This window comes from Quercus lobata, chromosome 5 (assembly GCF_001633185.2).
Source record: "Quercus lobata isolate SW786 chromosome 5, ValleyOak3.0 Primary Assembly, whole genome shotgun sequence".
In the NCBI taxonomy this organism is placed as follows: Eukaryota; Viridiplantae; Streptophyta; class Magnoliopsida; order Fagales; family Fagaceae; genus Quercus; species Quercus lobata.
In genome coordinates, this window is record NC_044908.1 from 25,571,404 (window position 1) to 25,590,657 (window position 19,254).

The 19,254-nt window shown below is 33.6% G+C and overlaps 1 pseudogene; it reads right to left on the reverse strand.

Annotated features, from left to right (window-relative positions):
• Positions 1-424: 424 nt before the first annotated feature.
• On the reverse strand, positions 425-17,032 carry LOC115990249 (annotated as a pseudogene).
• Between the last annotated feature and the right edge of the window lie 2,222 nt (positions 17,033-19,254).

Below are 19,254 nucleotides of genomic sequence, written 5' to 3' on the forward strand. Positions count from 1 at the left end.
CTACAGGTCATATGGGCTTGGACTGAGTTGGAAATTCTACAGAAAAAACAATCTGCATAAGGTTCAATCGATCAAGTCTAATTTTTTATCAATCGAGCCTTGTAGATTTAGTCCAATAAATTCTGCAATCACTCGATTCCAACTTTACCCATAAACACACTTTGAGTAGCCTAAATCTAGACTCTAAATTTTGATCATGATTTGCCAACATATTACACATTGAAGTTCTAATACATTTAATTCCTAAAGTCTTAGAACCTAACAAAAACAAATATGTATATATATACCCAAAAAAATATAAATCAATAGTAAAAACTTCCCCAACAATTTATAAAACAATGAAGGGGTTCCAGAATGATACTAAAGAGAAATTAAAAACCAATGTAATTAATAGACCAATAAAAGATATATGCTAGCACAAGGTTTAGACTTGAGGATGATCTTCAGGCATGAATCTCCTCCAAAACCAATGCTCCTTCCACACAAGTGTCATTTCTTCAATGGGAATGTTCTTGGTCTCTGGCAAGAAGAAATATACAAAGAGGGTCATGAGTACCACGAAAAAAGCAAAGAAGATGAACAAGCCAAACTTCAAGTGACAGAGCATGGTAAGGAATAGTTGGGCCACAATGAATGTGAAGAGCATGTTCACAGAGACAGAGATACTCTGTGCAGCCGATCGAATCTCTAGTGGGAAAATCTCACTTGGCACTAACCATCCCAATGGCCCCCATGACCACGCAAAAGCAGCTACATAGGCACAGATGAAGAACACAACAAGGCTAGCAAACCACTTGGGCAAGTCCATAACTTGACCTGTTACTCCAAATTTCCATCCAATGAAGATTGTCAACAAAACCTACAACATGAGTAATGTAATTTACATTATATAAAAATTTATGGATGGAATTTTTTATATAGGAATAAAATTGAATACACATAAAAAGAAAAGAAGTCAGACTTTATTTGTGTGTGTGTTACCTGAAATATGAGCTTTTGAATTCCACCCTCTAGGAAAAGAAATCTTCTAACCCATCTATCCGTACCATAGATGGAGACCAATGTAGCAAAACAATTGATTCCACCAGTGATGAGTGCAGATAAGAGTGAAGCATTATCCCCAAACTCAATTGTTTTGAAAAGCTAAGGAGCATAGAACATGATAACGTTGATGCCTGTAAATTGTTGGAAAAAGGGAATAGCCATGGACATGATCAGTTGAGGCCTATACTTTCTATTTCAGATGTTTCTCCAAGGGTGTTTCACAGCTTTGGAGGCTTCACTTGCTGCCTCCTTATCAAAAACACCATGAATTCACCTAAGCATTGCTCACGCATTTTTGGGTTCATTCTTCTCAAGCATTGAGTTTGGAGTGTTGAGGAGGAAAAAATTGTACATTTTTAGACCCCTTAAAATACAAGTTGTTTAACCTAGTTATTTAGCCAAGTGATTACTTCGATAAATTTATTTAGATCTAGGTTAACACAATAAAATCATATCATGTAAATAATGCGGAAATATGAAGAACACACGATATAATAACCCAAGAAAACCAAACCGGTAAAAAACCTAAGGAGGATTTAACCTAGCTATCCTTAAGGTAAAACAGATCCACTATGAAATAATTGAAGTTTGTACAATAGTACTTAAACCATTAACATTCTATTGCTACCTCGAGTAGAAAACTTACTACCACGACCACGTGATAGTTTTGAGTTCACGGACTACTTCTTTCTTTAATCCATTGCAACTACAAGTTCTCCAACTTGTGACTTTGAGACTCCACTCAAAGGTTTCAGATCTTCTTTAAGTTCTTTTTGCAGCAACTAAAGCTATCACCAAGTTCTTGACATGAATATTAATCTTGATAACCCTAAGTGTGTATGAAGATAAACACCTCTAGATCTCTCAAGGGATTCAACACACAGCACATTAAAGACATCTAAAATGTTGTTAGGGTTTTTTCTTTTATATTTGGAATAAAACATAAAGCCCTACATGTCATATGGGCTTAGGCTAAATTCGAAATTCCGTAGAAAAATATATCTGCACGAGATTTGATCGATCGAGTCTAATTTTCAATCGATTAAGCCTTGCAGATTTAGTCCAATAAATTCTACAATCACTCGATTCCAATTTTACAATTAAACACACTTTGAGTTGCCTAAACCTAGACTCTATATTTTAATCATGATTTGCCAACACATTACAAATTGAAGTTCTAATATATTTAATTCCTAAAGTCTTAGAACCTAACAAACTCCCCATTTGGTAATCCGTGACAAAACACATCACAAAAATGAAATGCTCAAAGTTAAAAAACAACCCATTCAAATTAAACGGCCCTAAAAAAATTTAACCTAACTACTATCTATCGATTCCTAGTGTAGACAACAGCCATGATTGAATTAACGTATAAATTCTTGAAACACTCAACAAACACATAAATGCATGTGTGGAACATATAAGTAAAACAAAATAAATTCTTGATGTCACAAAACATAAAATAAGACATATACCATGAATAACCTCATAATATAAATCAATAACCAATGTATCATATGTGAAACAAGAAACAAGAAAAGAAACATGAAATGAAACAAGAAACAAGAAAAGAAACATGAAACATAGTGTCTCCCCCTAACATATATAACCCATAAAAGATAAATACATCATAAAGCCAAAAAGAATACACCATGAGCCAAAAGAAAAAATGAAATACATTAAAGAAGCTCCTAGGTATAATCTATGTACACCAAAACAAAACTCCCCCTATCTCCATGCATAAGTACTCCCTCTTTTTGTGACGAATTGCCAAAGGGCAATCATGACTCATCATCAAAAGGTGGAGGCTGTGGAGTAGAACCTCTAGCACTCGCCAAATTTGCTCTTAAAGCCTGAAGTTCAATGAGCCCATCCAAGAGAAGCTGACCATGCGCCGCTTGAATGGTCATGACAGTATCCAGCATGCTTCGCAAAGCTGAGTCGCTCGATGAAGAAGCAAGAGGATCAAGAGCAGCTGTAGGGTCTACAAACTCCTTAGCAGTGGGGTCACCAAATGTAGACCTAAGTGCAGCACCTATAGAAGACTCGACTCGAGGGCGTTTAGAGCTAGCTTTCAACTAAGCTGCTCTTTGCCTAAGAAAGGTGGCACCTATAAGAGCTATAATATGTACAAGCTCAGATGCAGGAAAATCCTCTAAACCTAAATCTAAAAGAATCTTATGAATAAAAACTAGAAAAAGAAGACCATGAGATTTTGCATTACTCATTGAACCTCAACAAGAGATCGAATGAAAAGAGTAGGAAAACTCATAGGAGTGTCGATAACAAGAGCATACAAAAATGCACATCTTTCAATGGGAATAGTGTGTAAATGAGAGATAAGCCAAATGGAATGACAAGAAATCCAGAAAAACAAATAGTTGAGCTCAGTAAGCTCATGGGATGTGACACAAGGATCAGTACCCCAACTAATGGAAGTACTAGTGATTTAAGACATGATGTCATCAAGAGGAGGGGTCTCAGCGTAAGGGTACACCAAGAGCAGTGGCCACTACAACAGGAGAAATGACATACTCTTCACCCCTTATCCAACTCCTCACATATTGAGTATTGGAATTGTTGGAGTGGACAGAGAGGTTCGAATAAAACTCTCTAATCAAGGTAGCCGAAGGGGGATGCTCGACCTCTAAGAGTGGTAACTAGCCCCTACGCTCAAAGTTCCTACGTATCTCCGGATCTAACTCATCTAGTATGACCTTACACTCAGCCCAAACCAACCTAAAAATGTTAAGCTTCTCATATGTTTCTTGGTTTTTCTCGGTTCTAAACCTATCACTCTCAAAAACAGGGGTAGAGGGGGTGGTGGTTTTCTTGACTCTAGTCTTCCTAACCATGATGCTAAGGGTTGGAAAAGAAAGACAAAAAAAAAAAAAAAAAAAAAAAAAAAAAAAAAAAAAAAAAAAAAAAAGGGGGCAAAGTGCATTAGAGAGGGATAGAACAAAAAAATATATCAAAAAATTACAATCTATATGATGCATGTAATGAATGCACACATGATGCATACTCTAATGCATTGAAATATGTTCAATTTTATTTTATAGATCATCAATTGACTTGAACACAGTGTTTTAGTTCAAAAACCCCAAATTTTGAAAAACTCAAATTCAAAAATTAAACCAAATTGATCAATTAATCATTACACTAGTAAGAAAACATCATATAATGACATAATCAATCAATTACACAAGTTAATTTCATCAATTTTAGCCCAATTGAACAAAATCCCCAATTTCACAAAGTTTCAAGCCCTAGAAATTTCAATTGTTCTTAAAACACCAAATTAACCAAATTAATGCATGGGAATCATGTTAACAACATCTAAGAACAAAAACCCATTGAACAATATTAATTAAAAACAACTGACATGATCTCAAATCTAAAAAACGCTTTGTTTGAAATTTTCAATGAAAATGCATGAAAAATGTGATTTTAATGAAAAAGAAAGGGTAAAGGAGACTCACATAAGCTTGAAGGCAAAAACCCTTGAGAGATTTGTGGAAGAAAACGACAAAAACTGCTTTAGATTGGATCGGTCGAAGAAAAATAGTGAGATGAGTGTTTGAAAAAGTTTGAATAGTATGAAAAACACGTGAGAGAACACTTTTTAAAACACTCATCGGCCGAATTTCGATCGCTCGAAATTAAGCTTCAATCGATCGAAAAATAGATTCGATCAATCTAGCATCAATCGAGCTAGGCAGATTCAAACCAAAATTTTTATCACAATTTCGATTGGTCGAGCAATAGATTCGATCAATCAAAAATCTAGAAAAATTAAATTTTCAATAAAACAAAGCAATTTTATGTAGAAACTTCCCAAAACACAATATTTCATGAATGAAATGCATGAGTATGAGATTAAAAGTTTTCCAAAAACACTTGAATTCAACCTAGATCTTCCAAAAACAAGTTTTTCAACCAATTTGTCCCCAAAACTCAAACATTAAACATATTTTGCATCAAAATCAAGGAACATATAATCTTGGATGGCCAAAAAAAATTCACACATCATATCACGTACGAAGTTTAGCAAAGAATAACTTGTATAGTTTGTGCAACTAGTAATAGTAAGAGATACATGTGTGGTGATATGTAGATAGTAATCGATCACAATTTCTACAAAATTTATCACATAAGTTTCAAAGAGACTACCACATAAAGAGTTACATCATATAACTCTCACATCTCCTAGAAAAACAAGTTTGCAATCATGTAAGTTTCTTGTTTTGCCTCATAATATACACACAAATTTTATTTCATTTGAAATTATTATTTCAGTCAGATAATGTACACACCAATTTTATTTCATTGTGTCATCTTTATTATAACCCAATAATGTACACACCAATTTTATTTTTTAATTTGAGGCTACATCTTATGTTCTTTTTGTGTATGTGTTACACTTTTTCGAATACAAAATCTTATGACTAGTAAACAGTGGTGAGATGGTTATTTATACCTTTCTCATTAAGTTCAAATCCTAACAATTAAAAGCATGTGACTTCAAAATCAAGATCATGTGATCAAAAACTATAAACAACTCCCACACAACATGCACTACATAGCTAAGACTAGCAAAGTGTAGTAAAATAAGCTCATCCAAGCTAAACAATGTACACAAGCATGTTATGTAAAATTAATATGGCCAAACTTGATTATAAATCCAAGATAAATAATACAAAACACATTTTTCCTTCCTCCTTTTTTTTATTTATTTAAAAAAAAATAACAAAAACAACCTATTATGTAATGCAAATCCTACAAGCAAAAAGAAACCAAAACAGCAAAGAAGAATGGTCATTGTTAGGTTCTAAGACTTTAGGATCTAAATGTATTAGAACTTCAATGTGTAATAACATTTAGTCTAAATTTAAGCTGCTCAAAGTGTGGTTATGTGTAAAGTTAGAATCAAGTAATTGCAGGAAATTACTATTCAATTTCTGCAAGGCTCGATCGATTGAAAATTAGACTCGATTGATTGAAGCTCATGCAGATTGTTTTTTCTGCAGATTTTCCAACTTAGCCCAAGCGCATATGATGTGTAGGGTTTTATGTTTTGCTTCAAATATAAAAGGAAAAACCCTAGCCATGTTTTAGAGGTTGTTGATATGCTATGTATATGAATCTCTTTTGAGATCTAAAGGTGTTTACCTTCATACATACTTAGAGTTATCAAGATCAAGATTAATTTCAAGAGCTTGGTGATCTCTTCGGTTACTGTTTCAAGAGCTTAAAGAAAATACAATTTGGAGTACTTGTGGTTACTGTGGATTAAGGGAAGAAGTAGTCCGTGGATTCGGAGCTGTCACGTGGTCGTGATAGTAAGTTTTCTACTCGAGGTAGCAATAGGATGTTAGTGGTCTAAATCGCTATTATGAAACTTCAATTATTTCATAGTGGATCTGTTTTACCTTAAATATAGCTAGGTTAAATCCTCCCTAGGTGTTTTACCGGTTTGGTTTTCCTAGGTTATCATATCATTGTGTTCTTTATATTTCCGCATTACTTACATGATATGATTTGATGGTGTTAATCTAGATCTGAATAATTTATCTAAGTAATCACTTGGCTAAATAACTAGGTCAAAAAACTTGTGTTTTAAGGAGACTAAAAATGTACAAGTGATATCAAAGCGGGTTAGCTATAGTATTCAGATCCTTTGATCTAAGAGATAACCCTTGACCCCTATTGTCATAGGTTCTAGGAAGTTCTTATTACTAAAGTTCCAACTTGTCTACTTTTGGTTCGTGTCTCTTGTTGCTTTTGTTAAGTCTTTCCTTGAGCATCTTTGTATAATTATATGTGATGATAATTATGTGTGCTATACTGCTTTAACCACCTTAAAGGCACATGATTCTTACCTTTGGTATTTAGATAGTGGTTGTTCCAAGCATATGACAAGAAATAAAGCTTTATTCAAGACACTCTTTGAAGGAAAGATTGGGACAGTCACGTTTGGAGATAGAAGCAAATCTGTGATTAGAGGCATTGGAACTGTGGATATTCCAAGGTTGCCGGTTTTTGAAGATGTCTGGTATGTTGATGAGCTACAGGCTAACTTACTCAGCATTAGTCAGATTTGTGACAATGGACTGAATGTTCTCCTCACCAAGTATGAATGTAAGATACTTGATGGAGGAGGTGACTGCATGTGTATTGGTGTTAGGACAGCTGACAACTGTTATGGTATAACACCAAGTATAAGCAACAAATGTTTCAGTGCAAGGATCAATCAAGTTAACTTATAACATCAACAGTTGGGACATGCAAGTCACAAGTAATTAGAGAAGATTTCCAAGTGTGATGCAGTTATTGATTTGCCCATGTTTGAAAAGATAGAAAAGGGCATATGTGGACCATGACAGATGGCTAAACAAGTGAAGTCCAAACATCCGTCTGTGACTGAAGTTCAAACTTCAAGACCTCTAGAGTTGTTGCACATTGATCTCATGGTTCCTACTAGGGTTCAGAGTTTAGGTGGAAATAAGTATATTCTAGTTGTTGTGGATAATTTCACTAGATATACTTAGGTTGTACTCTTGAGAGATAAAGTTAAGGCTCCTGAAAAATGATACACTTGTGCAAAAAATTGCAAGTTAAGAAAGGTACTGTGATAGCCAGAATTAGAAGTGATCATGGAAGGGAATTTGAAAACACAAAGCTGGCTACCTTCTGCAATGATCAAGGCACACATCAAGAGTTCTCTTTACCCAAGACACTACAACAGAATGGAATAGTAGAACAGAAGAATAGGGTTGTTCAAGAGATGACTTGTGTCATGCTACATAACAAAAAGATGCCCAAGTCCTTTTGGGGAGAAGCAATTAACACTGCTTGCCATACACTCAACCAAGTTTATTTTAGACCTGATTCCAAGAAAACTCTTTATGAACTCTGGAGAGGAAAGAAGCCTATTGTCAAATACTTCCAGATATTTGGCAATGACTGTTACATTCTGCGTGATAGGGAGAACCTAGAAAAGTTTGATGCAAAGAGCGACAATGGATACTTTCTAGGATACTCTTCCACTAGTAGAGCATATAGAGTATACAACCTGAGAACTAAAATAGTCATGGAGTCTTCATATATGGTGATCAATGATGAACTATGTTCAGAAACTCATTTAGAAAACACTCCTCCGATTCAAGAAAAGACTGTAGAGGTAGATGATCCTATTCCTGATGATTATGTTGGGAAGCATAGTGATGAAGATCTACTGTTGTTGAATGATGTTGTTTTAGTACCTTCAAGTTCAAAACCATCCACACCGGTTCATGAAACTCAACAAGAACAAAGTGAGCCTAGTCCTTCATCAGAACGAAAAGGTACCTCCACTACTCTGGTCAAAGGTCCATCTTTTAGTGTAAAGTTAAATCACCTTGCCACAAACATATTGGGTAGTTTGAATGATAACATGAGATAGAGATCCAAAGCCTTGAATGTAATTACTCATTCATGATATCTATCCCAAGTTGAACCGAAAAAGGTAGATGAAGCACTTCAAGATGCTGATTGGGTTAATTCTATGCATGAACAACTTCATCAATTTGTTCGGAATGATGTGTGAGAATTAGTTCCTAGACCAAATGGAGTAAATGTGATTGGAACTAAGTGGATTTTTAAGAACAAGTCAGATGAATATGGTACTGTTATTAGAAACAAATCAAGACTTGTTACTCAAAGATACACACAAGTGGAAGGGATTAATTTTAATGAGACTTTTGCACCGATAGCAAGACTGGAATCCATTAGGATACTTTTGGTCATAGCAAGTCATTTGAATTTCAAGCTGTATCAAATGACAACAGTGCGTTTTTGAATGGGATGTTGCAAGAAGAGATGTATGTTGAACAACTAAAGGGTTTTGTTGATCCTCATAGACCAAATGATGTCTACAAGTTAAAGAGAGCCATCTACGGTTTGAAACAAGCTATAGTGCATGGTATGATAGGTTAACTGCCTATCTCACTGAGCATGGATTCAAAAGAGGATTTGCAGATACTACTTTTTTCATACAAAAGGATAAGAATTATTTTGTAGTAACTCAAGTTTATGTTAATGATATTGTTTTTAGTGCTACTAATGATTCTCTTGCTTAATCTTTTGCAAGTGAAATGAAGATGTTTGAAATGAGTATGGTTGGTGAACTGACTTATTTCTTAGGATTGCAAGTGAAGTAAACAGATTTTGGAATTTACATCAACCAAGCAAAGTATGTTAGAAATCTAGTCAAGAGATTTGAACTTGACAAGGCTGCACATGCTAGAGCACCAATGGCTACTAATGCAAAGTTAACTAATGATCCATCGGGTGAGTTTGTTGATGTTACTTTATATAGAAACATGATTAGTTGTCTTTTGTATTTAACTGCAAGTCGTCCTGATATTGCTTTTAGTGTTGGTGTATGTTATAGGTTTCAATCTAATCCTAAAATTTCACATTTGAATGCTGTTAAAAGAATAATAAAATATGTTAGTGGAACTTGTGATTATGGATTGTTTTATAGTAAAGAGTCAAATTTGTCTCTTACTGGATTTTTAGACTCAGATTGGGCCAACAATGCTGATGATGGAAAAAGCACCACTAACAGGTGTTTTTATGTAGGAGTCAATCTTGTTGCTTGAATGAGTAAAAAGAAAAATTATGTCTCTATGTCTACTGAAGAAGCAGAATATATTGTTGCTGGAAGTTGTTGTTCATAGCTTCTTTGGATGAAAAAGTTGTTGAGTGATTATGGGATATCATAAGACACCATAGTTGTCTATTGTGATAATTCTAGTGCTATCGATATCTCTAAGAACCATGTTCAACACTCTAGGAATAAGCACATAGAGATTAGATATCACTTTATTAGGGATCTAGTTGAAAGAAAAATTGTGGCTCTTGAATATATCCCTACTGAATCCTGACATCTTCACCAAACCTCTTGATAGAAGTAAGTTTGAGACACTTCATCAAGTAATTGGTGTGATTTTGTGTCCCTAGTCATCTTTGGCTCTTATGGTCCTTGTGCTTTATCTCTCTACTCTTTGTGATCATTCTTCATTATTGTTTTGTTTTCTTTGTTTTTAGGATTTGCATTGCATAACATCCATACATTTCATGATTGGTTTTTTTTTTTTTTAATTAAAAAAAAAAGGAAAAATATGTTTTGCATTATTTTTCTTGGATTTGAAATCAAGGTTGAACATATTATCTTTACATAACATGTTTATGTATCTTGTTTAGCTTGGATGATCTTATTTTATTACACTTTACTAGTTTTAACTTTGTAGTGCATGTTGTGTGGGAGTTGTTTATAGTTTTTGATCACATGATCTTGATTTTGAAGTCACATGCTTTTGATTGTAAGAACTAAAAGATCCTAAGAGAAATACATAAATAACCATCTCACCACTGTTTACTAACCAATCATGAATATCTTTGTAGTGCATGTTGTGTGGGAGTTGTTTATAGTTTTTGATGACATGATCTTGATTTTGAAGTCACATGCTTTTGATTGTAAGAACTAAAAGATCCTAAGAGAAATACATAAATAACCATCTCACCACTGTTTACTAGCCAATCATGAATATCTTAGTGCATATCATATGATTTTGTGCTCTAGAAAGTGTAGTACATGCACACAAAGAATATAAGGTGTAGCCTCGGTTTAAATAATAAAATTGGTGTGTACATTATTGCGATATAATAAATTCAAATTGAAATAAAATTGGTGTGTACATTATGAGGCAAAACATGATTGCAAGTTTGTTTTTTAGGTGATGTGAGAGTTATATGATGTAACTCTTTAGGTGATAGTCACTTTCAAACTTATGTGATGAATTTTATAGAAGCACAAGAACTATGAGCACAAAGAGTATTGAGATGAAGCACAAGGACCATGAGAGCCAAGGAAGACTAGGGATACAAAATCACACCAATTACTTAACGAAGTGTCTCAAACTTACTTCTATCAATAGGTTTGGTGAAGATGTTAGCATTCTGACGTTCAATAGGAATATATTCAAGAACCACAATCTTTCTTTCAACCAGATCCCTAATAAAGTGATATCTAATATCTATGTACTTAGTCTTAGAGTGTTGAACAAGATTCTTAGAGATATCGATAACACTAGAATTATCACCATAGACAACCATGGTGTCTTGTGATATCCCATAATCACTTAAAAGCTTTTTCATCCAAAGAAGCTATGAACAACAACTTCCAACAGCAATATATTCTATTTTTGCAGTAGACAGAGAGACATAATTTTTATTTTTACTCATCCAAGCAACAAAATTGGCCCCTACATAAAAACACCCACCAGTGGTGCTTTTTCTATCATCGGCATTGCTAGCCCAATCTGAATCTAAGTATCCAGCAAGAGACAAATTTGACTCTTTGCTATAAAACAATCTATAATCACAAGTTCTACTAACATATTTTATAATTCTTTTAACAACATTCAAATGTGAAACCTTAGGATTAGATTAAAACCTAGAACATACACCAACACTAAAAGCAATATTAGGACGACTTATAGTTAAATACAAAAGACAATCAATCATGCTTCTATATAATGTAACATCAATAGACTCACCTGAAGGATCATTTGTTAGCTTTGCATTAGCAGCCAATGGTGTTCTAGCATGTGCAGGTTTTTCAAGTCCAAATCTCTTGACAAGATTTTAGCATACTTTGCTTGGTTGATATAAATTCTAGAATCTGTTTGCTTCACTTGCAATCCCAAGAAATAAGTTAGTTCACCAAGCATACTCATTTCAAACATCTTCTTCATTTCATCTGCAAAAGATTGAGCAAGAGAATCATTAGTAGCACCAAAAACAATATCATCAACATAAACTTGAGCTACTACAAAATAATTCTTATCCTTTCGCATGAAGAAAGTAGTATCTACGAATCCTCTTTTGAATCCATGCTCAGTGAGATAGGCAGTTAACCTATCATACTATGCCCTAAGAGCTTGTTTCAAACCGTAGAGGGCTCTCTTTAACTTGTAGACATCATCCGGTCTGTGAAGATCAACAAAACCCTTTGGTTGTTCAACATACACCTCTTCTTGCAACATCTCATTCAAAAACGCACTCTTGACATCCATTTGATACAACTTGAAATTCAAATGACTAGCTATGGCCAAGAGTATTATAATGGATTCCAATCTTGCTACCGGTGCAAAAGTCTCATCAAAATCAATCTCTTCCACTTATGTGTATCCTTGAGCAACAAATCTTGATTTATTTCTAATGATTGTACCATGTTTATCTGACTTGTTCTTAAAAATTCACTTAGTTCCAATCACATTTACTCCCTTTGGTCTAGGAACTAATTCTCACACATCATTCCGAATGAATTGGTGAATTTCTTCATGCATGGAATTAACCCAATCAGCATCTTGAAGTGCTTCATCCACTTTCTTCAATTCAAACTGGGATAGATAGCATAAGTGAATAATTACATTCAAGGCTTTAGACCTCAATCTCATGTTATCATTCAGACTACCCAATATGTTTGTGATAGGGTGATTTAACTTTACTCTAGAAGATGGATCTTTGACTAGAGATGTGGAGGTACCTTTTTGTTCAGATGAAGAACTAGGCTCACCTTGTTGTTGTTGAATTTCACAAACAAGTATGAATGGTTCTGAACTCGATAGTACTAAAACAACATCATTCAATAACTGTATTTCTTCATCACTATGCTTCCTAACATAATCTTCAGGAATAGAATCATCAATCTCCATAGTCTTTTCTTGAACTAGAGGAGTGTTTTCTGAATGAGTTTCTGAACATAGTTCATCATTAATCACCATATTTGAAGGCTTCATGACTGTTTTAGTTCTTAGATTGTACACTATATATGCTCTACTAGTGGAAGAGTACCCCAAAAAGTATCCATTGTCGCTCTTTACATCAAACTTTTCTAGGTTCTTCCTATCACGCAGAATATAACAATCACTGCCAAATATCCTAAAGTATTTGACAACAGACTTCTTTCCTCTCTAGAGTTCATAAGGAGTTTTCTTGGAATTAGGTTTGAAATACACTCGGTTGAGTGTATGGCAAGCAGTATTAATTGCTTCTCTCCAGAAATACTTGGGCATCTTCTTGTTATGTAACATGACACGAGCCATCTCTTGAATAACCCTATTCTTCCGTTCCACTATTCCATTCTGTTGTGGTATCTTGGGTGATAAGAACTCTTGATGTGTGCCTTGATCATTGCAGAAAGTAGCCAGTTTTGTGTTTTCAAATTCTCTCCCATGATCACTTCTAATTCTGGCTATCACAGTACCTTTTTCAACTTGCAATTTCTTGCGCAAGTGTATCATCTTTTCAGGAGCCTCAGCCTTATCTCTCAAAAGCACAACCCAACTATATCTAGTAAAATCATCCACAACAACTAGAATATACTTCTTTCCACCTAAACTCTAAACTCTAGCAGGACCCATGAAATCAATGTGCAACAACTCTAGAGGTCTTGAGGTTTGAACTACAGTGACAGACGGATGCTTGGACTTCACTTGTTTACCCATCTGACATGGTCCACATATGCACTTCTCTATCTTTTCAAACTTGGGCAAACCAATAACTGCATCACACTTGGAAATCTTCTCTAATTGCTTGTGACTTGCATGTCCCAACCATTGATGCCATAAGTCTACTTGATTGATCTTCGCATTGAAACACTTGTTGCTTATACTTGGTGCTATACCATAACAGTTATCAGCTATCCTAACACCAATACACATGCAGTCACCTCCTCCATCAAATATCGCACATTCATACTTGATAAAGAGAACATTTAGTCCATTGTCACAAATCTGACTAATGCTAAGTAAGTTAGCCTTCAGCCTATTAACATACCAGACATCTTCAAATACCAGTAACCCTAGAATGTCCACAGTTCCAATGTCTCTAATCACAGATTTGCTTCCATCTCCAAATGTGACTATCCCAATCTTTCCTTCAAAAAGTGTCTTGAATAGAGCTTTATTTCTTGTCATATGCCTGGAACAACCACTATCCAAATACGAAAGACAAGAATAACATGCCTTTAAGGTGGTTAAAGCAGTATAACACATATAATTATCATCACATGTAATTATACCAAGATACTTAAGGAAAGACTTAACACATGCAACAAGTAACACAAACCAAAAGTAGACAAGTTGGAGTTTTAGTAATAAGAACTTTATGGCCTGTTTGAAAGTTTAGAGAGTGAGGAAAGTAGGGGGGAGTAGAGGGGATAAGAGTAGTGGGGAGGAGAGTAGAGGAGAATGGTTCCCCTCCACCTTATTTGGATGTTTTTAAAATTAGTAAGGGGTAAGGGAGTAATTAGCACTTCCCCTTATTTAGATGTTTTAAAAATTAGGATGGAGAGGAGAGGAAATGATTAAAATAGAAAAATTTACCCCTATTTAAAAATGTACTTGCAACATTGGTTTATTATTAATTTAGAAAGGGTAAATTTGGAAATTTATCTAGTCAATAATTTATCTACTCTATTCTCCCTCCAAATCTCTCCAATTTGGAGGAATTAAAAATGAGGAGTTAAAGGTGGTTGAAACCCCTCCAAACTCCTCCCCCTCTTTCCTTAAAAAACTTCCAAACAAGGTAATTGAATTACTTTCCCTCCCTCTACTCTACTCCCTCTCCTTTTTTAAACTTCCAAACAAACCATTAAAGAATCCATGACAATAATGGTCAAGGATCAACTCTTAAATCAAAAGATCTAAAAACACGAGAGCTAACCTGCTTTAATACCACTTATACGTTTTTAGACCCCTTAAAACACAAGTTATTTAACCTAGTTATTTAGTCAAGTATTTACTTAGATAAATTTATTCAGATCTAGGTTAACATAATAAAATCATATCATGTAAATAATGCTAAAATATAAAAAACACACGATATGATAACCCAAGAAAATCAAACCGGTATAAAACCTGGGGAGGATTTAACCTAGCTATAAGGTAAAACAGACCCACTATTAAAAAATTGAAGTTTATACAATAGAACTTAGACCACTAACATTCTATTGCTACCTCGAGTAGAAGTAATCCGTGGACTCGGAGCTATCACGTGGTCGTGGTAGTAAATTTTCTACTCGAGGTAGCAATAGACGTTAGTGGTATAAGTTCTATTATACAAACTTCAATTCTTTCATAGTGGATCTGTTTTACCTTAATGATAACTAGGTTAAATCCTCCCCAGATTTTTTACTAATTTGGTTTTCCTAGGTTATCATATCGTGTGTTCTTTATATTTCCGCATTATTTACATGATATGATTTTATTGTACTAACCTAGATCTGAATAAATTTATCTAGGTCATTACTTGTTTAAATAACTAAGTTAAACAACTTGTGTTTTAAGGAGTCTAAAAACGTATAAAAATGATGAGATCACAATGAAGAAGGCAGGAACAGCTGCACCACCTAGACTAACACGCCATCCATGGTCACCTTTGATCTTCGCTGTGAGGTAGTTAACAACATTGGCTATCAATATGTCTATTGTAATATATAGTTGGAAAATAACGTAGATAGAACCTCGAAGTCTGTATGGAGCCATCTCTGAGAGGTACAATGGTACAGCCTGCACACATTTGAATAAATCAAATATATTCTTAGTGACATATATGTACAGATTATATACTATATACATAAAAGTTCAATTTTGAAAGAAATAAAATAAGCTTGTGTGTAATTCTATCAATTAATATATACAATTAGTTATAAAGTTTCATGTGAAAAGAATTTTTTGTAAGTCGCAAATTGAGGATTTTTAGAATTATATTCTTCCGTTAATTATAATAAATTTAGGACAAATTCGTGCATCCCTAAGGCAACCCATGAATTAGGGTTAGGATTTTTTCCAAACTAGTGGCTCCGTTATATTACTGGACATAAAGTTATTAATATTAAATTTTGATAATAAAACCAAATGATTAAAATTTTAAAATATAAATATATTGAAAAAAAAAAAAAAAAAACTGACATTGGATACCAATATATAACAAGAAATAAACGGGAACCAACAAAAAGTTTAATTGTTTTATTATCACAAGAAAGATCATTATGAATTATTATTATTATTATTATTATTATTATTATTTACTTCCCTAGTAAATTTAGGATAAACTCATGTTCCATAAAAAAATAAAAATAATAAATAGGATAAGCTCATGTAACCCTAAGGCAACCCATGAATTAGGGTTAGGATTATGTTTTGAAGCTAGCTAGCTAGTGGCTTCATATACTTACTGAAGCCTACTATATTAGTTTTTAATAATAAAAACAAATTACCCAATGATAAGTAATAAGATCTTGGAAGGATAAAAATTGAAACTTGCATTTAAAAGAGGCAAAAGAGAAAGGGAAAAAAAATTCAAGAAAAGCAAATAATTAAACCTGATTAGCAAAGCCTACACCAATACCCAATAAAATTCGACCAATGATTAGCATTGCAATATTTTGAGCAGCAGCATTGATGATAGCTCCGGCCAAGAAAACCAAACCCCCAGTGAGCATTGATATTTTCCTACCCAACTTCTTGGTCACCCATGATGCACCAAACATGCCACAAGTGCAGCCAAGTATAGAGAAGATGTAAACATGGTCAGTGTCATACTGTCAAATTTACAATACTGATTGGTTGATTTATCCAAGGCCTCCTTATGATAAACTGATGGGAAAAACTTTTGCAAGAATGGAGCCATGGATGTCACACCACCTCTATACATATACAAAATTATCATATGTTAGAATCAAATTAAACACATGAACTTACATGCAAGGAACATATGTGAAAGAAGAATTAATTATGGGGAAAAAAAAAACATATAGTATTATATTGTGGTTCTTGAATGCTTGCTTACCTGAGATACCAATATCGTAACCAAAAATCAAACCCCCCATGGTAGCGAGAATGCAAGTTACCAACACATAGAAAGTGATCTCCATTGTTGGGATCAATCCATGCAGCACCCGTAGCGAACAACAAGAAAAAGAGAATAACAAGATCAAGAAGAAGGACGAGAAACAAGAGGCAAAAGTATGAAGAAAGAGATACGAGTTAGATTAAAGGTTTTGTGGTTTCTTATATATATACACACAGAAAGCTTAAGGCGGTGGTGTGTAAAATCGTTATCCTACTAGTAGTAGAGTTACTATGTTCTAGATTACTGGGTTCTTACTAGTAATAGAGTTGTGTTGTACAGTACAACACAACTCTATTTCTACCCAAAAACAAAACCAGATTTTCATTTAAAAAAAAAAAAAAAAAAACCAGATAAAAAAAAGATTAAAATAAAAACTCTCTCTCTTAGTCTCAGTCTCTGACTCAAACGCAAACACAAAACTCAGCCCAACAAAATTCTTTGAAAAACACAACTGCATGAAACTCCCAAAACTGAAAAACCCTAGACACAGAGCTTTCTCCTTTGTCTCCACTCCCATCTGATGCAATCTCTTCCAAGTGACTCAGTGGCGGCTCTATAAATTTTGTCTAGGATGGTTATTAAGAAATTTAAATTATACAACATTTAAGAAAATAGATAATTATATCTCATTATCAATGCTACAAGCTATATCTCTTTCAAAATGTTATAGTTAAATAAAAAAAAATTTTGAATTTTTCTTTTTATGTGTAAAAGCCAGGCCAATATATTGTTAAAATGACCAAAGTTTGACTACAAACTTATTGTAGCCTAAGACTACAACTTTTACTAAACAAATTAACATGACTACATATTTTGAAAATCTAACCGTTAAATTGTATTTTTTTTATGTTCTTAAAACATATCAAGTTTCATATCAATCGGATATTATTTACTATTTGATCCATAAACTTATTTTTTGCGTATAATTTTAGAGTACAAAAACTCGGAAATTAAACATTTGATTGATGACATAAACTATTTATCTTTAATCTTCTTGAGGTTTTGCAAGCATGAAATATATAATAAAAAAAAATGTAAACTAATTGTAGAATTGTTATAATTCATATCCAATAAAAAAAATTTTGAGTGGAGTTGTAGCCTTAATCTACAATCTATTTTGTTGTTAAACTTTGTCCAAAATTTAATTCTATTGGACCTAAAAAATATTTAGGGTGGTCACACATTTTTTTTAAGGTAGGAAAAATCACAAAATTTTTAAATTTTATATATAATAATGATTTTTTTTCCAAGTCAGGGTGATACTATGACCACCCTAACTCTAACGTGGAGCTGCTAGTGGGGCGACTTTAAGTGATTAAAACTAAATAGAGATTTGTTTTTCTCTCTTTTCACCTTCAGCTCAATTGAAGAAATTAGTGTTAAGAGATGGATGGTGGTGGCAAATTACAACCCACGTACAATAGAGGGAAGGCTTTAAGGATTTTAAGGATTGCAGAGTTGGCATGATTAAAGCCCTCATCACCAGTATATCTTTATGATTTTTCTTTTCATATTTCCTAGATTGAATTTGTTAGTTTTTCGTTGGTGCAGATGTTGAAGAGTTTTATCTTTGATTTGCCCCTCTTTGTTAGTTCGTTTTTAGGAGATTGCTTTTGTTTTGTAAATTTGGATTTTTTTTTTTTTTTTTTTTTTGGGAAGTTTCTGTGAAGGCATTGATCTGAGCTTTTATATTTTGGACATAAATTCAAAATTTGTAATTCGTAAGGATGTTTTAGATTCTGATTCTCTACACATAATGAATTATGGGTTTAAGGAATTTGGGTCTGATTTAGAAGTGGCTTGGTGTTTTGAATACCTATTGGTGATTTGAACTTAGACGTGGTCTGACGGTTTTGGTATTTTACTTTGGAAGACGATTTCAAAGCAGACTACTCACAATGTCCTTTGAGATTGAGTATTTGAAAGTTTAGGGGAAAACAAAGTTTATGGTAAACTTAGAAGTGGATATAATTTTTTTATGCATTATTCCATGGTGGGTTTGTGTATTGAGGAATTTTTTTTCATTGACATATCGTTGTTGATTTTCAGTTTTTCAGAGTTAATATGTGACGTTGTAGTTCTTCCAGTTGTCATGAACATCGCCAACAGATTTGGGGTTTTTTTTTTTTTTTTTTTTGGTTTTATTATTAAATTGCTAATTAAATTTGCAAGATTTTTATTTTTTATTTTTTTTAATTAGTAGCCTATCACTGGAACTTACACATTATTTATGAGTGTATGTCC